General features: G+C 45.4%; 1 protein-coding gene across 6 annotated transcripts in view; it reads right to left on the bottom strand.

Moving 5' to 3' along the window:
* Sv2b (synaptic vesicle glycoprotein 2B) overlaps positions 1–24979 on the bottom strand; it is a 196900-nt gene that overhangs the window by 146329 nt on the left and 25592 nt on the right. Inside the window, exon 2 of one of the 6 annotated variants that reach the window (XM_087901406.1) lies at positions 4023–4136. The exons of the other annotated variants lie outside the window; for them this stretch is intronic. The gene's annotated coding sequence lies outside the window, so the exon portion shown is untranslated. The remainder of the gene's footprint in view (positions 1–4022; positions 4137–24979) is intronic. 6 annotated transcript variants of the gene reach the window in all.

Here is a 24979-nt window from a genome sequence, read left to right as displayed (position 1 = left end):
AGTCAGAACAATGTCGAAGACACCCGGAGTCTTTGCTGTGTGCTCTCAAGAACAAAGGTTCCCGGAAAAGCAGCGGCTGTGCCGTAGATAGAAAGAGGCAGTTACAGGAGGGCGTGCATTCTACCGCTCCCCAGCAAGCCCCACTTTTTATCTATGCTACAAATAGCCTCCTGCACACTTGGGCCTTGCAGAGCCCAGAGGACGCAAAACCGTATGTGCTGGACACCACCCTGGGGCCAGCTTTCTGTGGTCTAGACACCTAGGAGATTCCCTGACACCCATGCAGAGATGATGAAAGCAACCAAAAGCCCCAAATTAGGGGTTTTGTTGCCATGACATCAAATGACGTTAGGTGACCCAGCAGCTTAGAGACTAGAAATGGGGTGGGGTGGAGCTGGTGCAGACAGCACCCTCCAGCACTCACTTCCGGGTCTCTGGATGGAAGCCCTGCCGCCTCCCTCCTCCCTGGTCAGAGCCTCATCTGCAGACCCTCAGAAAATCCAACAAATTGACATCTGCAAGTTCAAGCAGGAAGTCAAGGCTGCTGGAGACAGTCTATTTGTGCCTGCCTCTGAATAATTTAACACTCCCTCCAAAATAGACTATCATTAGAATTTGTCAATTCCTGCGCATTGAAGCAGACAGCTCAAAAAAGAAAAAGTTCCCACACGTATCACCTCCGAGTAGTGGAACAGACAGGTGGTGGCTCCGTTTTGTTCCTTCTTGCTTTTACCTCACAGATCCATCTGACACAAAAGGGAATGCTGCCCTTTGATGTCTAAATAGCCCTGAGACCAACTCTGCACTGTAAGCATGAACTGGAGACAAAAAAAAAATCTAATTCTTACAAGTTCTCTGCCTCCACCTCTTCCTCCATGTGTGCGTGTGTGTGTGTGTGTGTGTGTGTGTGTGTGTGTGTGTGTGATGCTATTCAAGTCACTAAGCCTTTTGACCTCAGTTTCTCTATCCCAAAAATGTGAATGCTGATGGGACCCCTCCTAAAAGGTGTAACAGGATTAAAGGAGCCAATGGGACCATGTAGATCTTTACCATTGTCTTATCGATTCCCTATGTACTTGACTTAAGTAAAATGGTGCTTGTTCCCATAAAGACTAGCAGGATGCCATTATAGAATATCTAGATGCCATTAACCCCTTGTGATGTAGCCTGAGACGTCTTCATAGGCACATGAATTTAGACACTTTTTGTGGCCACTAGTTGGTGGTGTTTGGGGGAGGGGGAGAAGTTGTAGAACCTTTAATATGTGGGACCCAGCCTGAAGAAGCAGATTGCTCAAGAGGAAGAAGGTCTTATAACTTCTAGGCTGGGTTCTTGGTTCCTGCCAATGCCTGCTTCTTGGATGTGAGGATTTTGTAGCCATAGAAACTTCCTGACCATTATATACTGTAGAATCTTAAACCACAGCTTTATCTTCTCCACCATGACAAACTTTTCACCTGAACTGAGTCCTTCCTTAAGTTGTCTGTCAAGTATTCCATCACGGAAAAAAACTAATACATTCTTTTCTTATCCATTGCCCAGACTGCTAAACACTCATGAGAAAGACAAACCACACACAAACACACACACACACACACACACACACACACACACAGAGAGAGAGAGAGAGAGAGAGAGAGAGAGAGAGAGAGAGAGAGAGATAGAGAGAGATGTTTAACATGTTCCCAACCTCTACCGATGTCTGAATAAACTGAACCCCAATCCTGCTTGCCAATGTCCCCATATAGTCCCTAGCTTTATTCCCCAGGAAAGTTGTTTCGAACCTCTCAAGTGAATTCACCCCACTTCTAGCCCCCCTTCCCTGACTTCCTGACCTCACCCATTAGTTCACTAAACACCTGCTCTGGGATCATCTTATCCCTTCCCTCCATCCCCTCCCCTCTCAGCTCTACAACACCACCACTCTGTTCCTAAGGCTAAGCTCCTTCCTCCCTGTGGCTCTCAGACCCATCCCTTCCCAAGCCATCTCTTCCATCTCTTTCCTTTGCATCTTCAAACTTTTTCTCCCCAAAAGTTTTGTCCTGTAAAACGTTCCAATAACATGCATCCTGCCAACACTGTCTTCGACCTAAGTCTGTAGTCTATAGATCCTTTCTTTTCGCTGCTGACCATCACAGAGAACACTGGGGTCATAGACCTGTTGCCCTACATCTTTGTATGCGCACCCCTGATGATCTGGCTCTTGCTTTAACTCTCCGCTGTGCTGACAGCATGTCCTAAAAGGTCACTAGGGATTTCTAAATGCCATTTGGAGCCTCCTTTTTTTTTCCAGAACTTTGGCTCTAGACAAATGTCTTAGTTAGGATTTACTATTGCTGTGAAGAGACACCATGACCATGACAACTCTTATAAAGAAAACATTTAATCGAGGGGGATCGCTTACAGTTCAGAGATTTAATGCATCATGGAGGGGAGCATGGCAGCATGCAGGCAGATGAGGTGCTGGAGCTGAGAGTCCTACATCTTGACTCAGAAGCAACAAGCAGTCCGCTGACTATCACACTGAGTGAACCTTGAGAAAAAGACCTCAAAGACTTCCCCCACAGTGGCACACTTCCAACAGAAGGTGTGGCCCAGATTAAAGGTGTGCCCTCCAGCCTCACAGTTTGGATTAAAGGCAGGAGTCACCCAGCCTCCTCCAACAAGACCACACTTCCTCCCACAAGGCCACACCTCCTAATAAACCGCAAGGCCACTCCCTATGAGCTTACAGGGGCCAAATACATTCAAACTGTCATACCATGCCTGTCGTTCACACATTGATCACACTCATGATCACACCACAGACTCCACTCAGGTGCCCATCTGGCGCATTAAGTCTCGCCGTGGGATTCCGTACCCATTCTCCCTGCCGTGTTAGTCAGGGATCTTCTGCTGGCTGAGTCCTGCTGCTTTCCTCAACCTGTTCCCCACACTTGCCAAGCCCTACCCTTCCATCACGCCAGCCTTAGCCATAGATGTCCCTCCTTCCTCCCATACTGTTGTCTGGGTCTGGGCCTTGGCCAGGCTTATCTGCATACCGGCAGCAGCTGTGCACATGGTTCAGGTCAGCTGTCTCTCTCCTTCCAACCCGTTCACCCTGCCTTCCCCATGGGCATCTCCTTAGAGTTAGGCTGTGAGGATGAGCTTCCTTTGCTGAGCCCTTCCCAAGCATCAGGCACTGAGATAAACAAGCTCTTAACCTTCCCACTCAGCCTTCCCTAACCACGTTTTGTTCCTAAACTACTGCTTGTCCCTAAGTCACTGCCCATCCTCCTATTTCACAATCAGGAAACAGAGGATGAGGAAGGACATTCTCACGCTAGAGTGACAAGGATCATTGACCCCAGATTATGGCCCCAAATCAGGGAGTCACACTACTTCCATCCACAGACCAAATCAATAACTTCCAAAGAGTCCTTTGGGAACTTCACACTGTCTACACACTTCCTCCATGAGAGCACAGTCTGGAATGGGTCCATCATGCTCTACCTCCAGGTTTCTCTTCCACTTGACTTCTGTCCATCTTTGTAATCATGCCCTTGCAATCAGGCCATGCCCCACTTTGGGCTTTTCCCCCTTTCGGCTGCTTCTGCCGTCTTCCTTCGCTCAGTCTCAGAGCCCCCTTCTCCCCCAGCTCTTACACCAAACAACTGATCTTTTTCCTACTTCTGCACAGTCCGACACTTGGCTGGTCTCTCTGCCATCTTCATTCCACACTATCTTAGGAGATGGGCATTGTCCCAGTGCCCTCAATGCCACGCCCATAATATGTCATACACTGATGCCAGAGCACAACGAACATTTATTGAAATGGCTTGACCTCCAGGATCTCACATACACACATGAGCACTGGGCTGGTTTTCTCATTGATTTTCTCAATGATTTTCTCATTGGCAAAAAGGGTCAGGGTAAGAGGCTTGTGCATGGCAATGCAGGGTGCTCAGCTTCCATCAGAAGCAGGCCTCAGATCCTGGGGAGTCCTGGTCCATTTGCTTGCTCAGACTCTGCAGAAAACTCACGGTTACAAGCTGTGAAGTCAATTTTGGAAGAAAGCACAGAACATCCTTCGCAATCTGACACATCCTCCTGCACTCCCATCCCACTTTCTCCAAGAACAGCCTCAGGGTGACTCACTGTGGAAGAGACAAAAAACATTCCTGGGGAAAGGCTGGAAAGCTCTGCCAGACACTGAGTGCGGCAGGTGATGGCATTCATCCCCAGAAGGTGAAAATGCCATGTCTCCATGATCCCAGATTTGCCTGAGCCCTGGGCTGGGGGGAGCACAGTGGGTGGAGGAGACCCAGCACAACAAGAACTCTCAAAGGAGTGCCTTCTCCTTTGTTCCAGCGGGGTGGGCTCAGATACCCCAGGATGTTTTTCTCTGCAGAGCACCAAATGCCCTAATTCGCCATCTTCACCAGAGTGTCTCAGCCACCCACTTGAATGCTTACGATGGGGAAAGGAAGAGCTCCTCGGAGACCTACTTCTGATCCTCCCAGCTTTGCAGAGTCACCACAGACACCCTGGTAAGGACTGGTGACTTTCTGTGCTCCAATGTACAATGATTTCACCTGAGCTCCACTGATGGAGGCAGCATGCAGAGCCCTGAAGAACGCCTATTCCAAAGATCTCACCACTTCCTCTCCACCCACCTCCACACCCTGGCTTCTCAGACCCTTCTACATCAACCCCTTTGGTGGGGGAATGAGCCTTGGGTACTCCTTTTCTTTCCCAAGGAAATGTGTGATCCACTAAGAGGTCAGAATCAAGGGAGGGTGGAAGCCCTGCTTTCTCATCAGCGCCTGGGCTGAGCCAGCCTCAGAGGAAGCACTGTGGATGCGTGGGTGTGGAGAACAGGATGCTGTCTTGGCATGATCACACCAAGGGCATGACAAAAGGAGAGGGTTCTGGAACGCTGCACAAACGGTTCCGTTGGTCTGTTTTCCAGACTCTCTGTCCCTTAACCAGAGCATCGTAAACATGCTTCTCCTTTCTCCCTCCTTTCCCCAGTTCATCTGCATCTTCCTCTTTTCTTGAAGAGTAAGTGAACATCAAGGGAAAGGGGAGAAAACGATCTCTGGAGTGCTTGCGACATGCCTGGCTCAGAGCTGGAAACCCACTATTCATGGAGTCCTCGCAGAGACCCTCCGGTAGAGACATCGTCATCATCTTGTTGTCTGAAGGACACCCCAGATCTGAGGAGAGCTCAGGGAGGCTAAGTGAGCTGCCCCAAACCACACAGCTAATGACTGACAGAACTAGCATTTGAGTCTAAGTTCTTTGAGTCCAAAGCCCATGTTCTGTGCCCTGCAACACTGAACAAAAGGAGAGCTGCCAGACATCCTTTTTTGCTCCTGATCTCAAAGGGAAAGCATTCAGTCTTCCACACTAGTTGTGCTACGTTCACTGTGAATTCATCACAGATGACCTTAAGTAGATTGATTAATTTCCCTTCTAGACATAAGTTCCATATATATATAATTTAGTTTTTTGAGACAAGGTTTCTCTGTGTAATGGCCCTGGCTGTGTTTTTGAACTCACTTTGTACATCAAGCTGGCCTCTGATCTACCTGCCTCTGCCTCCCAAGTACTGGGATTAAAGGCATATGCCACCAACACCTGGCTTCTAAATTCCATATTTTTAACATGAAGTGGTTTCAATATTGACCATAAAATATTTCTTCCATATTTATTGAGATGATCACATGGGATTCTCCATTCTCACCACATATTCTATCACACTGATTGACTTTTCAGTGTTAAATCAGTTTTTCAATCATGGGAGAAGTACCATGGTGACTAGCATCCTTTATTTGTTTCTTATTTGGTATGCGGCATTTGTTGAAGATTCTTTGCATCTACTCATAAGACATCATTGCCCTTCTGCCCTCTAGAATCACAAGAGTAAACTTCCCTGTTTTAAGACACCAAGGTTCTAGTCAGTTGTTGCAGTAGCCACCCCATCTTAGTTAGGGTTTCTATTGCTGTGAAGAGTCACCATGACCACGGCATCTCTTATGGAAAAAAAAAACATTTCAATGGGGTGGTTTGCTTACAGTTTTAGAGGATCAGTCCATTATCAACAGGGAGCATGGCAGCATGCAGGCAGACGTGGTGCTGGAGCTAAGAGTGTTACATCTGGCAGGTAACAGGAACAGAATCCTGAGCATAGGAATCCTCAAAGCCCACTCCCACAGTGACACACTTCCTCCAACAAGGCCATACCTCTTCCAGCAAAACCACACTTCCAAATAGTGCCACTCCCTGAGAGATTAAAGGGGCCAATTACATTTAAACAACCACATTCAACTCCCTGGCCCCCAAAGGCTTATAGTCATATCATTATGAAAAAAAAATGCACTCAATCCAACTTCAAAAGTACCCATAGTCTACAAGTTTCAAACTTTTTTCAAAGTCCAAAGTCTCCTCTGAGACAGATAGAAATCTCTTAACTACAATTCCTCTGTAAAAATCAAAATAAAAAAATCAGACCACATATTTCTAACATAATGGCACAGGATACACATTGCTATTTCAAAACACAGGGAAAGGAGCATAGCGAGGAAATACTGGACAAAATCAAAACCAAAAACCAGCTGGGCAACTCCAAACTCTGCATCTCCATGTCTGATGCCAAAACATTCTTCAGATCTCCAACTCTGCTCAGGTTTGTTGATAAAGCACACTTCTTTCTCTTGGGCTGGTTCCATTCCTGTTAGCAGCTCTCCTCGGCAGGTATCCCACAACTCTGACATCTCCAACATCTTGGGTTCTCCAAGACAATCCAGGCTTCAACTTCACCGTTTCATGCAATGGCCTCTCTACTAGGCCTCCATGCAGGGATACCCCTGCTCATGCCTGACCTCAGTGGCTTTATTCCATAACTCCTTTTTTCTATTCTTAACTCTAAAGCCAGAACCACACACACAAAACTGCCAAGTTGTGCTGCTTACTGGGGCTAGAACATGGCCCCCTTGTTCAATTACATCTCCATCAGCTTTCTGTCTTCCATTGCCTAAGCTTGGCTGTCCTGAAGCTTGGTCTAAACTCAGAGATTCACCAGCTTCTGCCTTCCTTCCTGCTGTCGTGACTAAGGTGTGACCCACCATAGCCAGGTCTAAACTTTTCTTTAGCTTCTTTCTACAAGTTGGAAATTTTGCTGGGTGGGATCATGCCCTGGGGTCACCACTCCCTTTTTTCCATTTCTTAATCCATTTATCTCCTTGACCAGAGGAGTTAGCTCCATTCCACTCCCCGGTGCTCCTTTTCTCCTCAAAATTCTCATTTTGCAATCTACCCTGCTCAGCTTGCTCCTTTTCATTATTAATCTTCATCAAAGGTACCACTAATATCCACACGACAGAGTCTATACTAGACTGTTTTGAGATTTCTTCTGCCAATGGAATTCATCCAAAACTCAAACAGAGTCTCTGGACAAGGGCAAAAGGTAACCACTTTCTTCACCAAAGTATCACAAGAATGATCTCTGGGCAACACACTTAATATTCTTCTCCTCTGAAACCTCTTGAGTGAGCGCCCCACAGTTCAAATAACTCTCACCACCTCTGTCTTCCATGTTCCTTCCAGTGTGCCCCATTAAGCAGTGCTTAAAGCATTTCACTGTTTTCATAACCCAAAGTACCAAAGTCCAAATTCCTCCAAATAAACACATAGTCAGGCCTGTCACAACACACAGTTGGTCCCTGTTACCAATTTTTGTCTTAGTTTGGATTTTATTTATTGCTATGAAGAGACACCATGACCATGGCAACTCTTTGAAGGAAAACATTGAATTGGGATGGCTCGCTTAACAGTTCCAAAGGTTCGGTCCATGAATGTCATTGCAGGATTATGGGGGCATGTAGGCAGACTTGATCAGAAGGCAACGAGAAATGGACTGATTCACTGGGCAAGGAGTGAACATATATGAGACCCACCCCCACAGTGCCACACTTCCTCCAAGGTCACACTTAGTCCAACAAAGCCATACCTCCTAATAGTGCCACTCTCTATGAACCAAGAGGCCAATTACATTCAAAGTACCACAGGGAGCAAATCTCTACAAGGAAGAATGGTGAGGGTCACAGAACTAAAGTAAGCAAATTAGTCCTGTGTCCAGGTCCCCAGTCAAATGCCCACTGCCCTTAGGCCCACAGTAACACTGTATTGTTAAGGGAACCTCACTCCTGAGCTAGCTGGCAAAATGTTGCCCTTTCTGGGGGTGGTATTTGGATAATGTGGTCAATGCTGCCTACTGAGAAGGTCCATTTCCTGAGATGACAAGCTGACCAACCTCTTCAGAGGGCTGGTTGTGTTCTTTAGAGTTCTGACTATGGATAAGTAACGCATTTCAATCATCTTGATCATAGACCAATCAAAGGAAGCACTCTGCAAACAGCCGCCATCACCACTATTTTACCCTTGTTAGTCATAACATACTCATCCCAGTTACATTTGAGAAGAACAGAGCTGGGAGATTTTCGTCTTTGAGATGACTTTATTTCTCTAGTCTGTATTTTATCTTGACAGAAACCTTCGCCCGTGTACTGACTTCATAATTATAATTATACAAATGTCATCTGGGATCACTCTTGTATGGTTCATAAGGTGCTTTCCAAACAAGAAGGAAATGAACGTGAAGTCAAGTTCAGTCAGTGTTTAGCACAGAATGAGGACCCAGAAGATGCCTACGCCTTCACTCGTACACTCATTGTGTACTCTCTCAAGTCAGTGTTGAATTTCTAGCCCACTTCACCTCCAGAAAGGGATTTTATTTGAAGTCAGGCCCTGTAAAGGGGCAATGAAGCCAAAATGAGCCTGTCACAGTTTGTGGGTCACAGTCCCAATGCTCCCACACTCTCAAGAAGAGAAAGCTAAGACACTGACACTGAAAGAGAAGACTCCAAGGACATGGTCACTTCCATCCAGGGACAGCTCCTATGAGAAAATCAACTTCTGTTATTTTAAGCTGATCATTCTCTGGCTTTTTTTGTTATGGCAGACACAACAAAAAAAATACATTCTCCTATGAATAAAATTTGACGGGGAGGTGGTATTTTATGAAAACAGAAAGCTTCATTATGTGTGTTAGTTGGTTTTGAGCCACTGTGACGTTATCTGACAGACAACTTCAGGGAGAAAATAGTTCTTTGGCTCATGGCTTAAGAAGGGGACAATTTGTTCTATCTTACTGGGTTTCAGAACATGCATGGGCACAGGAATACTCAGGGTGGCAGGAGTCTGTGACAGAAGCCCTTCTGATCAGAGTCAACCAGAAGCAGAGACTGAACTTGGAACCAGAGGTCAGGGTACAATATTTTTTATTTTTCTGTGCAAAGTCATTTTATCTGTACCAATGTCTGGGTACCACATGTGTGCATTGCTTTTAAAGCCCAGGAAAGGGCATAAGATCTTCTATAACTGGGGTTATAGATGGATGCTAACTGTCGTGTACTTAATAGGGATAGAACCCAGATCCTCTTGAAGAGCATCCAGTGATCTTAACTGATGAAACATCACTACAGCCCTACAATTTTTTTAAAGATTAATTTATCTGTATGTATGTATGTGTGCCTGTGCAAGTGTGTACACACATGTGTGTGCAGGAGCACAAACCTATGGGCACACATGGAGACCAAAAGAGGAAATCAAGTCCTCTTCTGTCACTCTCTTTCTGTTCCTTCGAGGTAGAGTCTCTCTCTGAACCTACAACTCATTTTCTCTACTGCACTGAAAACCAGAAAGTCCCATTGATGTTCCTAGCTCTGTCCTCCTCAGAGCATCAGCTACACATATTGTAGGTTTTCAGGCTTGTTGTACTCAACCCCTGGCCTTCATGTTTGTACAGCAAGCACTCTTTACCACTGAACTCTCTCCAACTCAAGGCTACAATCTTTAAGACCCCTCCCCTAGCGGCCCACTTCCACCAGTATGGTCTCACCTCTTAAAGGTTTGACAGCCTCCCATAATAGCATCTCCGCTTAGAAGCAAGTATTCGAAACACAAACCTGTGGGAGTCTCTTCAGATCCACACCATAACAATGGGAATTATAAAGAGCCCCTGGTCCTTCAGTGGATCTGAAAACCTGTCTGGTGGATTTTTCACAGACCACACTCTTCCTCTCTCTCTCTGGGACTTCATGCTGGGCCTCACACTCGGTTGAGGGCTTCTCACATACTGGGGAAGGAGATACCATTAGCTTCCCAATTCTCCCCAAGAGACCTGTGTGGGGAGTCGTGCGTGGCAGCCTGGCAAAGGAAACACCACTGGCATCACAGATATGAAAAACTGTAAACTCACAAATGACAGATTCGTGACTTCCCTGGAGAATAAATAGCGAGAACAGATGGGTACTGAGGCTGGAAGATTGCATACAAATCTTAATAGAAGTTTTATAATTTAATGAGTGTGGTGAAGAAGGAATGGCAAACTGGTACCAGAACCAGTGCTAGAACACAATTATCCACTCTGGTGTTTAACCCCAGGATAATGTTCCAAATTGAGGAATACAAGGTCACAATGTAAAAGCATTTCTCCAGGAATTTCAAGCATCTTTCAGTGGGTCAGCATACAGAGCAATACAGTGCACCCCGTTTTCCTTATGCATCTCTGCAAGATACCTCTTTAGAGAGAAGGTGATATCTAGATGAGAAAGATGACTTAATAGAGATATGGGGGTACACAGATGAAATGTAACGACCAAGCTCAAGATTGTGCCTCAAGGTGATCAATAATCTACCTTTTCCAAATGCCCAGCCCAGCCTTTTCCCAGTCGATCTCTCTTTGGTCATCTCTGGAGTACTTCGGTGATGGCACACTCCATGAAAAGAGGAAAACGTGGGATGAGGAATCTAATGGCCTGGATCAAAACTCTACTCACCAACTGTGTCTGGCGTGGTTTGGGCTTGGCTTCTCTGTTCTGTATGGGAGATCATTTCCTTGCAGGACTTTGTCATGAAAAGCACAGGAGGTTGGTGCTTCAGAAAGTGTTCAGCAAATTTGCAGTATAAACCTTAGAGCAATGATTTGGCTTCACCGCTCTGGTTTCTTCACCCATCAAATTGAGATGACGCGAGTCCTCAGCCACCACTAATGGGTGTCTCATGAACAGCAGCAAGCTCAGGGACCACTCCATAGATAATTAATGAATGGGAGAAGCCAGAGGTCAACTGCCTTGGTTATTCTTGAAGACATGATGTCTTAGTTAGGGTTATTATTGCTGGGATGAAACAAGATAACCAAAGCAACTTGGGGAGGAAAGGGTTTATTTCAGCCTACACGTCCAGGTAACAGGGCATCACTGAGAAAAGTCAGGAAGGAATGCTAATAGGGGAGAAACCTGGAGACAGGAGCTGATGCAGAAGCCATGGAGGAGTGCTGCCTTCTGGCTTGCTTACAGTTCCAGAGGTTTAGTCCCATAACAACGTGGTGGAGAGCTTGGTGGTATGCAGGCAGACACAGTATTGGAGAAGTAGCTGAAAGTCATGCATCCTGATCCACGAGCACCAGGAAGAGAAAGACACTGGGCCTGGTTTGGGTTTTTTGGAACCTCAAAGTCCATCCCCCAGTGACGCACTTCCTCCAACAAGGCCACACCTCCTAATTCTTCTCAAGTATTGCCATTCCTTGATGACTAAGAATTCAAAAGTTGAGCCATTAAAATGGGGGCCTTTTAATCACACTACCACACATGAATACAGACTCTGACTTACAGCCTGTCCAAAATGCATCTTCTTCAAGCTCTTTATTCTTTAATTGCTAATAGACATTGCACTATTTACCACATAAAGCTAATTAATGGGAAGATTAAATAGATAGGGGAGAGAAAGAATGGGTAAGGAAGGAAATATAGGGAGATATAGCTAAAACTGAGAGCCATTTGAGGGGTCATACAGAAAACTATTATAGTAGAAGCTTTTTAAAATGTATCTATATGGAAGAAATCTAAATGGAGTTACTAAATAACAGGGGAAACAATGCCCCATCGAAACCTCTCTCACCACCATAAAAACTTCCAGTGCCAGGAACGGGTTATATGTAAATGAGTTGTTGACCCATGGAAACCCCTAAACAACCCAGGCGATTGCCAAGACTATTGTGTGTTCTCCACAAACTGATGATAAAGTCCTACTGCGGGAGACAATGCCTATATAACCCAAGGAACATGGAGAAATCCTGATGATGCCTACCTAGAGCCTTCACCCCAAGTGAGAGGTACACTAGACCTGGGAGGTACATGGCTCTGTAACAGAAGAGAAAAGTAAACATCAGGCAGCTTCAAACCCTTTTATCAACAATGGCGACCTGCCTTTGAGATACATTAGTGCAATAGCAGCAAAGAAGTTATGGGAGTAACCAACTGTAGACAGAAGGTTCAGTCCTACCCAGTCCCGCATCCATTGAGTCCCAAAGAAACACACAGAGGCTTACATTAATTATAAACTGTTCAGCCTATTAGCTCAGGCTTAGTATTAACTAGCTCTTACAACTCAAATTAACCCATAATTCTTATCTATGTTTAGCCACATGGCTTGGTATCTTTTCTCAGCAAAGCATTCTCTTCTTGCTTCCTCTGCATCTGACTGGTGACTGACTCTCTGCCTTTCCTCTTCCCAGAATTCTCTTTGTCTGCTTGCCCTGCCTATACTTCCTGCCTGGGTAGTGGTCATTCAGCATTTCATTAAATGAATACAAGTGAGAAATTTTTACAGTGAACAAGAGCATTATCCCACAGCAACCAAGCATTATCTGGTTGACTTTAAGGCCCACTCCATGAGATGCAACCCATGTCCAACGCTGCTCAGGTAGCCAAGAACCTGAGACTAGTTAGGCCATGGGCCTAACAGAAAATGTAATACTACTATTCTGCTAAAGAAATGTGGTAATAAAGTGACTCCTAGCAACATTCTGCTCTACTCATAGATCAGCATCTTTCTCAGCCAGCATCAGAGAAGCTTCCTTGTGGAAGAGATAGGAACCAATACAAAGACCTAGAATTGTAACAAACAAAAAGTGAGAGATTTTGATATCCTCAGTCTTAAATGGAACATCTTCACCAAACCCTCCCCTTAGGGCTCACTGAACTCTACAGAGGAGGAAGGAAAACTATAAGAGCCAGTGGGGATGGAAAGCACCAAGGAAACTAGGCCTTCTACACAACAAGATTGGCATACGTATGAACTCACAGATACTGTGTGGTAGCATGTCCATGGCCTGTGCAGTCCTAAGTCAGATAGGGTCCAGCAACTGAGAGGGGAAGTGGACACAAGCCTCCATCCCTAAACCAGAAACTATCTCCAATTGATAACCACACACAAAGAAAAAATTATTTCCCTCCAACAGAATCTCACTGGGTATGCAAACCACACTCAAAGGCAGGGTTAATGCCCAACAGTAGATGGCCAATACAGAACAAATTCAACAGTATTTGGGGAAGGTTTTGTCTTATAGTGTTTTGTGTGGACATTCTTTTAAACTTACAGGTCTTTTGCTTATGTGTTATGGTTTATAATTTTGTTTTTGTGGGCTTTGTATGTGTTCTAATGTGTTTGTGTCTGCATCTGCAGGTGTTTTTGGTTCTTCCTTTCTTACTAACTTACTCTTTGTGTCTTTCCTATCATGCATCTCTATCTCATTCAATTCCCCATCCCTTTGTATCTACCCTCTGACCTTGCAACCTCCCCACTCAAAACAAAATTGAATTTAAGAGAAAAAAAGAATAGAAAGAATTTAAGAAATAAAAAGGAAAAAAGAGAGAAGGGGGAATCACACAGTAAACCTCTTGTCCATATATCTTTACTTGCAAGTGTTCATTGCAAAGAGTCATTCATTGGTCTGGTTTGAGGTCTTTGGTTTCTGCTACACTAGCAATGCTGGGCCCTCACTGGAACTCCTCTTGGCTATCCTGCTGTCGCCCCATGTTATGGAAATCCTGCAGCTTTGGGTCTGTGTAACATGAGGGTTGGCTTGTTGGGGTTTCTGTCCCGCCTGGTACCCCACAGCCGGCAACTCCCATCGAAAATCACACACAGGACTCCATAAGATTATAAAGCTGATTGGCCCATTAGGTCAGGCTTCTTGTTAACTCTTATAACTTATGTTACCCCATTATCCTTATCTACATTAGCCACATGGCTCCGTACCTTTCTCAGCTGGGCAAGTTACATGCTGCCTCTACGGAGGTCTGCACAGGAGTGATGGAGGGAGCTTCCTGTGTCCTTAGAATACTCCCAGTCTCTTTGCTCCACCCCTACTTCCTGTCTGGCTTTCCCGCCTATACTGCCTGCCTGGCCAATCAGCGTTTTATTAAAATATGATTGATAGAATACAGACAATTCTCCCACACCAGGTCTGCAGGACTGGTCCTTTGCATGCTCCAAAATATCACAGATGGGGTGGATGTTGGGGTAGGCCACACATAACTCTAGTTGTGGCCCTGGTTGTGGCAGGGTTGGTCAGCCTACCAGCTCTCCCCTGTCCTCAGCACCACGGTGAGTTCTTCCTTGCAACCATGAGCAAGGGGCGGGGCCAGTTCTCAAGCTTTTCTGTCTTCCAGGCTTAATCTCCCACACTTCACCTTCGGGGCCAGCTCTACTGTGTTGCCCTGGCATGACATAGGGGCCACTCTCCTGAGTGTTGCCTCTGATGAGGGGCAGGGCCAGCTCTCCCCCTCTATGTCCTCAGGGCCAGCTCTCCCACCAGCCTCAGATGTTGATGGGGGGCAGGGCTGTATGTGTTTCTTGTGCTTTTTCTTTGATTGATTGATTTGTCTTATTCTGGTTAGTTTGTTTTTATTTTATCATATTTTAATTTTTTTATAGACCTGGGTTTTTATTTTTCTAATGACAGAAAAGGAAAACAATGCGGATTTGGGTGGGTGGGGAAGGAGGGAGGACCTGGAAGGACCTGGGGGAAGAGGAACCATATCAGAATATATCGCATGTTTAAAAAAAAAATCTATTTTCAAAAAAAAAAGGGAGAAAAAAACTAAAATCTATATACATTGTGGAACTATCTAAGCTAATCAATACACGGACTTTCATGAACTTAACTACTTTGGGGGAAAAGAAAATTAAAATCTATTCTAAGGACTTCCATGAATAAGATAGTTATTAACAATAGTTACCACACCATTGTACAGTGTATCTTTTTAATCCATTCCTCTAACTGAAACATTGTATCCTTTGATAGATCTCCCAAACACCTCTGACCTTCCGCCCTGGTAACCACTGTTCTACTATCTACAAGTTGAGCTTTTCAGATTTCAGACTCCAGACTGAAGTGAGGTCGTGCAGCCTTTCTCTGTGTCAGGCCTTTTTTTATGTACTAGAGCATCCTTCAGGTTCTGGCTTTGATTTCATAGATGACTTGGAAAATGCAGGAGCAGAAACAGACAAAAAATTAGGGCTTGTTTTAAAGGATCTTAATGGAAACCTCCAGTTTGGTCAAATCACCATGAAAACCAAAGCAAGCAAGTAAAAGACTCCAGAAGGGAGGAAGCAGAGCCGGAAATGGGAAGGCTACCTTTCCATGGTGTGAGCTGGCAAAGAGGATACAGGGAGCTGGGTCCAAATGGTTCCCCGGTGGAGGGAGGGACCAGAGAGCTGATGCAGTAAGAGAGACTCCCACAAGGGCATGGTTTCAGCAGCTCCTGATTCACAGACAGAACCAGGAAGGCCATCTGGGATCCCCATTTATGAACATCGTGACCTAAGTGTTCTAGGAGGACAGGAAGGGTTGTTTTTTTAAAAAAAAATAAATCTTTATTCTGAGTCTGTTCATCTGACCTGCATCTGCTACACCCTGGACTTGTTACACACTTGTAAACAGGACAAGAGACAGCAGAGAGAGGTGAGCAAATCGGGGTCTTTGGAGCGCACATGGCAAGTACAGTCTTCAGGGCTAGACTCCCAAAGTCAATAGAATTCAACAAGATTTTACTTCTAAAATATTAATGTAAATAGAGGTTGAAGAATATCCCTTAACCACAATGCTTAGGATAAGAACTATTTCAGAAGCTGGGTATAATGCTACACACTTCTAATCCCAGCACTTAGGAGGCAGAGCCAGGTGGATCTCTGAGTTCTAGACCAGCCTGGTCTACAGAGTGAATTCAAGGACAGCCAAGGCTACACAAAGAAACCATGTCTCAAAAAAACTAATATAAAAATAATAATATTTCATATTTCAGGGGCTTTTTCAGATGTTTTAATATTTGCACGTATATAATGAGATGTCTTTGGGAGGGGACCCAAGCCTAAAAACAAAATCCAGTTACACGTACCATATATACACAGCCTAAAGTCAACTTCATATAATAGTCTTCACAGGTCTGTGTTTCTTACTTCAATCTGTGACACATAAAGTCAGATGTGGAATTTTCCACCTACGGTGTCACTGTGGAGCTGAAAAACTTTCCAGTCTTACAGTATTTCAAATGTCAGATTCCCCCTTTGGAGATAATCAGTGGAGGGTTTCCTGGGGTGCGTGCAGAGTGCAGGGGAGTCGGTAAGAAGAGGCTCCTTTCAGGACTGAGACCTGTGCGGTTCAGCAGAGCATGGCTCTGCCCCTTTAAATTATGGGTGTTCCCTTTCATGATTGTATTCATGAACTATAATGGAAGTGCGAGGGGGAACGCTCTCCCATCATCAGCTGTCAATGAGCTTCTCAGAAAGTGACTTAGCAGCACAAATGAAGATATCTGTCTCCAAGTCTCCCACCTCCCAAATCTGCTTCCACAGCAAATATTTTTCCAATCGTAAAAATAATAATCATAAAGAGAGCAGGTGCCTGGGTGGAAAGCTTGAAGCCTCACTAGCTCTAGCGATAAACGTGGGTTATTTCCTATTCCCTTACAAACACGAGAACGGGACCAGATCACATCAGGGACGGTCCATCAGTTTACAACAACTGGAGCCGGGAGTTGGGCTCCTCACTTGCTAAATCCAGCCAGGTCACTGGGCAGCTTCGACCTAACCATGAGAGCAAGCACATTGCGCGCCATAGCTGTGAAGTGCCTTAGATACATCTTAATTCATTTCTTCACCCACTTTAGTCATCTAATTCCTCTTGAAAGCTGAGAGCTTGTCAACTTAGGAAAGGATTTCTCTTTTAAAAGACAGCTCTTGCCGTTGGGGAAAGCTTGCTCTCCCAGAAATATCAACCTTTCGTTCTTTGCAAAGATAGGCTCCCTGTCTGCATTTTATTTATGTATTTTGGTTTCTACCTTATTCTAAAAAGTAGAGCAACTGGCCTGAGCGTCCTGCAGGGAGTTCCATCTGCTGCAGGTCAGACAGAAGCCGTGGATTAACAGTAAGAACCGGGAGCCGAAGCAGATCAGTCAGCACGCCCACACCCCCAGGCCCCGCCTCTGTGCAGACAGAGCTCATTAACCAGTATATAAAATAGTGGAAGGCTCCACACAGAGCTAAAGAGAGGAGGGACAGAGCCATAAAGAAGAGTCAGAGGCAGGGGAGGTAGATTTAGCAAGTCATTCACCCTGGGAAACTAAGTGAAACACACCTAACAATGATTAGTTACAACTGTGACAGGGAGATGCTCCTTTCTGGCATCGTTGTGACTTAGACCAGCCCTCTAATGTTGACGGCTTCTCTATAGGCAGTTTTCCTATGTCGTGTTGCCTTGGCCCTCTTCCCTGTCTATGAGCTCCTCAGGGGAGGTCAGAGAGTCCCCTTCTGTGATTCAGCTACCATTACAGCGTCCCTAGGGCTTCTGCTCCTACCCAGCATCAGCTTTTTCCTGGAAGGTTCCCGTACTTTCCCAAGCCCTCACGGAATCCACAGAAACAAGTGATTTCTTTCCTTAGGACTATCAGCCATCTTCCCCTATAGGTGCTGAATCTCCAGATAGATTAAGCTATCTGGCCACAGTTTCCAAGCTAAATGGTCCAAAGTCAGGGCACATGCCAAGAGTTCTTTTGCACAGTCACCCCATTCTTAGAGTATCACAGGTCATCAAGCTTCCAAGGACCCGTTATTGTCCTGACTACCTTCCTATAGGCACCTGCAGTATCCACGAGGGACTCTCTCACAGGACCTTCACCTGGTTTGTACAGCACTTGCTCTAGGTGAAGATGCCAAGGAGTTTGCTTTCCTTTGAGAGCTCTATTCTTACAGAGACTTGGGGGCACTAACTCCAGTCTTGATACCTCTTAGAAAGTCTTGAGGGATCTCAGGAGGCTGAAAAAATAGATTGTCACTGTCTCCTACCACAGAGGCGTTCGCAGATGCATGCTCATTGCTGCAATATTCTCCAGAACAAAGACATGGAGCCAGTCTAGCTCTCCATCAACAGATGAACGAGGATCTCGTTTGCTTTCTGTCACTGGGGTCAGAGACTGGCTGAAACCAGCATGGGGAGAAGAGGGTTTACTTCATCTTACACTTCACAGGCCAGCACTGAGGGGAGCCAAAGCAGGAACTCAGAACAGGATCCTGGAGGCAGGAACAGAAGCAGAAACCAGAGAGGAGCACTGTTTACTGGCTCCCTCCCCATGACACCTTGGCTTGATTTCTTCTACAACATAGACCACCTGCCGAGGGATGGCAGTGCTTGCAGTAGGCTGAGCCCTCCCACATTAATCAGTAAAATGCCTCACAGACACACCATGGGTCAAAATCTGCTGTATGCAATTTCTCAGTTGAGAGTCCTTCTTCTGAGATGGCTCTAGTTTCTAACAAGCATGAATGGATAGAGAAAATACGCTTTATTTTACATGATGAAACTTTAGTCAGCTCTAACTAATGAAAGCACAAAGTTCATAGGGAAATGTGTGTATCTGGAGAGTACTGAGTGAGGGAACACAGACTCAGCAAAACAAGAAACACATCTTCTCTCACAAATGTATGCTCTTGGGTCAAATTTTCAGATTTGTATGTTTAACTTGGAAGGCCTGTAGTGGCAAAAAAATAAAGAACTAGAAAGAAACCATTAGATGGTAGTCTTAAGGGGGGCATAGAGCACATGGGGTGTGAAAGTAGGAGGAGAGGTAACTGGGGAAGGGTGGAAAGGTTCAAACTGGCATAAAGGAGCAAAGGGGTGCTGGGAGAGTCAGCCAGAATGAAGGATTGTGAAAGCTCCTATGGAAAGCTGCTGTTGTGCAGGTTAATTGAGAACATAATTTCAGTTTGTGGCCAGTCTGGTCTACAGGGAGAGTTCCCAGATAGTCAAGAAAGTCTGTATCAAAGAAAAAGAAAAGAAAGAGAGGGGGGAGGGAGGAAGGGGGGAGAGAGAGAGGAAGAAAGGAAGAAAGAGAGAGTCAGAGGAAGAGAAGGAGCAAGGAAGGGAGGAAGAGAGAGAGAGGGGGGAGAAGGGAAAGAGCGAGGAAGGAAGGAAGGAAGGAAGGAAGGAAGGAAGGAAGGAAGGAAGGAAGGAAGGAAGGAAAGAGGGAGGGAGAGAGAAAGAAAGGAAGGAAGGAAGGAAGAAAGAAAGAAAGAAAGAAAGAAAGAAAGACAGACAGACAGACAGACAGACAGACAGACAGACAGACAGAAAGAAAGAATTTAACTAACAAACAGGAATTTGAAGAGAGGTACCCTGAACAGGTGGATAATTCTTCTCCCAGAAAGCCATAATTATTGAACAAAATGCCAGGGCTAGGCACAGGTCAGCTCCCTATGAATTGTTGATCAGTAATGCCCAGAGACCCCCAAAATAATACAGACCTCTGGCATTCCTCTTAGCTGTCTATCATGACTAGAAAATAAGATAATATTCCTGAAGACACCACACACATTTTTATCACCATGGAGCAACAACAAAACAGAAAAGACAAAGGATGACTCTTGGCTGCCGATGTTATTAGATTCTCTGGCACTAACTTGGGATTCAGTCTCAGGGCTACTTGTAGGTTCCTCATCAGCCACAGCCTAACCTGAGAGCTAAGGCCATTTTTCTAGCTTTGTCAGTGCATGCAAAGATGAGACAGGCTTCCCTTCCAGGACACATGACCCTTCTCTGCACTTTGAGGCAAGGAAACCCCACTGGGAATTCTAGGCAGGGAACAATCCTGTCATTGTGAAGTGCAGTCATACATGGCCTACCTCGTTCTCTGCCTATTTTTATTCTCTCTAAGCAAATATCTCCAAGGTTTTTTTCCCCTCACTTGAAAAATTATTATGCCGCTGCCAGCTGCTGGGATTACACAAATAAATTGATAATAGCAAAGCAATATGCTGCCCCGTGTTCAAACATCACTGCACGACAACAAAGCAGCCCGCCGTGCCAGCTCCCATTCACAGCCTGCAAACAGAAGCGGCACAAATGAAGGCCACCCACTCTGCCAGCCTCAGGGGAACAGAGCTGCTGGCGATGTGGTCCCAGGGTGGAGTTTCTCTCTTCCCTTGCCAGTGCACCCTGTGTACAGTGAGGGCGTGCAAAGTCATGCTCTTCAGCAAAGCAACTCAGCGCAATCCGGATGCACCACTTCCTTGGCGTGGGTTGGCACCCTGATGGGTATTAATCGGGCAGATGGGTCTTCTAGTTATAAACAAGCTGGCAATTCTCAATGACAATATAAAAAGTTTTATATCAAGAATGCTTATGTGTACTCTATGTACATGGACAGGGATTTCTTATAAATTACTAGGCTGTGATACACCCCCTGAGAACAGGAATCTTGCCTTCCGTGCCTACCGCTAAACCCGGTGCCTGGCACAGTGGACCATCAAAAAAACACTAACTGAATAAATAAACAAATAAATGAAGTAAAGGAGATTTAAGGTAGAAATTATGCATCTATGACTTTCGCTTACTGCAACCCTACAGTAAGCAAGATGGCTGTGAACACTTAAGCCCCTTAGGCAAGGAAGAAGAGCTAGAGAAATAGCCTTTGATGCCCCCCCATGTACCTAATGTCCCATGAGCTTTATTTCAGCAGAAGTCAGCTCAGTGTTTGCCAGGTATCTGTGGGGTTTGCCTGCCTAGAAACCATGTTCTCTTCTTAGAGTAGCCATTCCCTACTTCCTCTTATCCTCACCACACACAATTTTGGCTTCTCGCCTTTGGGCCTTTGGGTCTGCGTGTGGACCCCAGCTGGGCCAGGCAGAGTTCTCTTAGCCCAGAGGATGAATCTTAATCACACAAAGCCATAAAAATCATGAGGGTCATCCCTCTTGCATCCAAAAGCTCATCTGGTAGAGAGGCAGCAGGCTGGACTGTTACAGACACCTGGAGACTTTGCTAGAACACAGTAGAGAGTTCCTATCAGTGATTCCCACTGATTCTCTATTTTGCTCTCTCAGCAAAGGTCCTTGGCCCGACTCCTTCATGGGAGACCAGAGCTGTACAAAGCGGAGAATTTCAAGCCAGAAATTATGGATCATAATTCTAGTTGGGGTAGAAAGTCACTCCCCTCCTGGACCTCAGTCTCTTTCTCCATAGCATGAAGGGACTGGGATGAAAGGCCCACAAAGGAGCCTTGTCTAGTAGGTCAATAGAAATTGGCCCCCTGAATCTCGGGCATTGGCAGCACAAAACTCACATTGTTCGGCCAGTGGAGCTTTGAGTCTAAAGCAGTTAATCCCTTGGTTGATGATGCGGACAAAGAGGATTAACCTTAGCTGAGACAGTCACCGTCCAAATATAGAGCTACCTACACAGAGACGGAACATGCCCCCGCCTTTGCTCAGACATTCTTTTCCTCCTGTGTTCTTTCTCTCTCACCCTTCAGTCAACAGTTTAAGCAGCACTTAAAAGCTAAGGGATGAGATGGCCAAGATCTCCTCCATGTTCCTCCACTGCCTTCCTAAATCCTCCAATCCAATGTCCATTGGTCATCCTTTGAAACACACAGGTTCCAGGTTCTCCATGTTTAGTACTAACTGAACAAGGTATACACATACTGCGTGCAGGGAACCACATTAGACATCTGAGCTACAACAGCAACCAAGATGGCAGCCTCAACTCTCAGACCAATGGGAATGTTCCTGTTGTAAACGGTATACCCGGCTCATGACTTCACGCCATCGCCTCCTTCCGGGTTCTGCAACAAATGCAGGAAATGGATCTTGCAGAGACTGATCCACAGGTGAGGAAGTTGACAGCGAGCAGTTAAACATCTTGCATGAGGTTAGGTAGCCTATAAGTAAATTGGGGAAAACCTCAAACTGATAGGAAATTAGAGAACATGTCAACATTTTGTAGAGTCAGAAACAATGGGAGAAAGAAAAGGCGGATGTTGGATTTTGATCTCTTGCCAGAGAAATTATACTCACAGAATAACCAGAGAGACCCTAAAATCACAGTGTTGCAAGGAGGCTGCTTGTTCATCCCGGCCGCCTGGCTATCTTAGCCCCAAAATAATCACACAGAAATTGTATTCATTAAATCACTGCTTGGCCTATTAGCTCTAACTTCCTACTGGCTAACTCTTGCATCACTCCAGGTGACAGAGATTTCCATCATGAAATGTCAACACACTATGCCCCACTGTAGAGCTGACCGAGGAAGCTGGACTGGAATAGGAAACAGACTGATTTCCCTCAGAGTCGCATGGGCCATCTCTGGCCCACAAGGTTCATCATTATTCATCTGTCTAATGTAGAGCACCAGAGGCTGCATAAAAATTCCCTAGCCAGCACCGCCAGTGTCACATGTGAGTTCTTGGGTCTGCCTTCACATGGGATTGCCACAGCCTCCAGCTGATGGTGACTCTTGAGTGAACACTGAGTTCAATGCCATTCCAAAGCAAGGAACGAGAGGAGAACTGCAGAGCCCTTGGGTATCTCCCAGTCACCATTGTCATTGTCGTTGGCGTTTGATAGCTGAGAGCAGCAACGCTCCAACAAAACTGAACAACTGCCTCCAGTTTACACAACCAGAAATCAGCAAAGTCTGAGTTCAAACTCAGCTCGGTTTATTGCCAAATCCATTGGTTCATCCCAAACTCCCTATAGTCAGACCTTGCAGGCACATTGGAAAACAAGGTGAGCTTATTCCCTCTTCTGGGTTTATATTTGTCTATTTTCTATTGCGATAACAAAACACCTGGGGCTGGGACCTTTATGCATGCAGTTCGGGAGGCTTGAGTGACAATATCTCCTTGCCCTCTATGGAACCCCAACATGTCAGAGAGGCAGATAAGAAACACAACACGTGACAAAGGCCTTGCTTCATACAGCTCGATCCTATGAGAACTAAGTGGCTACATGAAACCAATGCTAACGCTTTGGGAGGATGATGGACCCATGAGCTAACTACCTTCCTCCACCTTTCAAAGACTAGCACCTCGGGACTCTCACACCAGTGACCAAGCTCCCAGCAGATGACCCTTTGAGGGTGTTGTGTGAATTTCCCTTAGATATGTAAGCAAAGTGTGCTCCCTTGGACAGGACACCCAAGTTGAGCTTGGTGAACTAATGAGTTTATTTGGCTTATGTACAGAAGCATGGGGGAGAGGTTACTGTCAGAAGGATGGTGGCCCCGAAGCAACCACATCACCAGAAGTTCTCACCTCAGCGTGGGTAAGGACTTCCTGTGACTACATACATGGAATCCCCCATTCAGTTAATCTTCCAACCTCCAATCACAGACCACAGCACCTCTACATCTTGAGATCTCCAATCTCTGTATCCTAAGACCCTGAGACCATATGCAGCTGGGGCAGAATTGCATACAATGGGGAGGAAGGGATGCAGAACTGAGTGACTGGAATCTCAGATGAGGGTCAAATGATCATTCCCACCCTCTGTTTCTATGAGTGAAACTCAACCTTGTTGAAGGTCTCTTCTAGTAACCGCAGGTACTCTGACTGAGATAGTAATGGCTATTATTCTCGCATAAATTAAAACTAAACCATAGCAGGTTTCCATTTTTCACTATTCTCTCTCTCCCCCTCCCTTCCTCCTTCCCTCCCTCCCTCTCTCTCTCTCTCTCTTTCTTTCTCTCTCTCATGCACACATACATGTATGCACGCATGCACGTGCACATACATATACAATCACTTTCAATTACAGTACTTACTTTTTCTTATTTAAGCCCTCCTACCCCAGATATCACAAATATAATTCATGCACTCATGCCCACCCAAAACCAGCCACTCTCTAAGGAGTCATCAAAAAGCACCTAGTCTAGGATGCAATGCCCTTCCAACCTTCTCATTTTCCAATAAGGCTACTGCCTAAGTCTCTCCTTTTACAAACAGAAACACATTATGCAAGATACTGTAGACGTAGGGTTCTTCAAGCAAGCTGGCAGCAGCCTTTTGCTCAGCATAAGTTGATTTAAATAACTCTCCCCACCCCTTCTAGAATTCTTTCTTGCTGCTTCTGCTTCGCCTCAAATTAAAAGCAGTACAATAATAATCCAAGAACATCACACCCCTGAATTTCAGCCACTTCTCCTTGGAGGATCTTTTCTTCTTCTTCTTTCCCTCCCTGCCCCCCTCCCCCCGTAAGCCTGAGCTATTTTTTGGTTTCTACGTCTTTTTCTTTCCCGCTTTGCTGCTCCGTGTTGCTTTCTGTGAGACATAAGCAATAGGAACCTTCACATTTAAAGCCGTTTTTTATTCCCCAAGATCTAGAGTAAGTCTCCCATGAGAGCTTGAGAAGAAAGGGGATCTCTTCAGGGAGTTACACTTCAAGGGACACCAAAGCAAGCATTTAGTCGCCTCTAGTGAAACCGTGGCTTCCATTCACCCAGCAGAGAGTCAGTGAGCGCATGGCTGTCAGAATTCTGGACCCTGGCCACACAGCAGTGACATTGAAGGGACAAATAAACGCCTTGTTTATGCAATTCAAACTTAAGTCTCCCTCCTGAGATTCTTCCTTTTAAAGAAGGACTCTATGCCTTTAAATACATCTATGAACTTGGCTCATCTTCAACAGCAGTCAAGGCTAATCTATCCAGGCCCTTAGCTCAAAGCAATGACTCCCTTTTTCTTGTAAATCATTACAAATCTTATCTGCTCTGCCACCGAACTTGTCCAGAATTTGATCACTTCTGAGCATCACAACTACC

Source organism: Myodes glareolus, chromosome 24, assembly GCF_982192425.1.
Source record: "Myodes glareolus chromosome 24, mMyoGla1.1, whole genome shotgun sequence".
Classification (NCBI taxonomy): domain Eukaryota; kingdom Metazoa; phylum Chordata; class Mammalia; order Rodentia; family Cricetidae; genus Myodes; species Myodes glareolus.
This window is presented reverse-complemented; position numbering and strand designations above follow the sequence as displayed.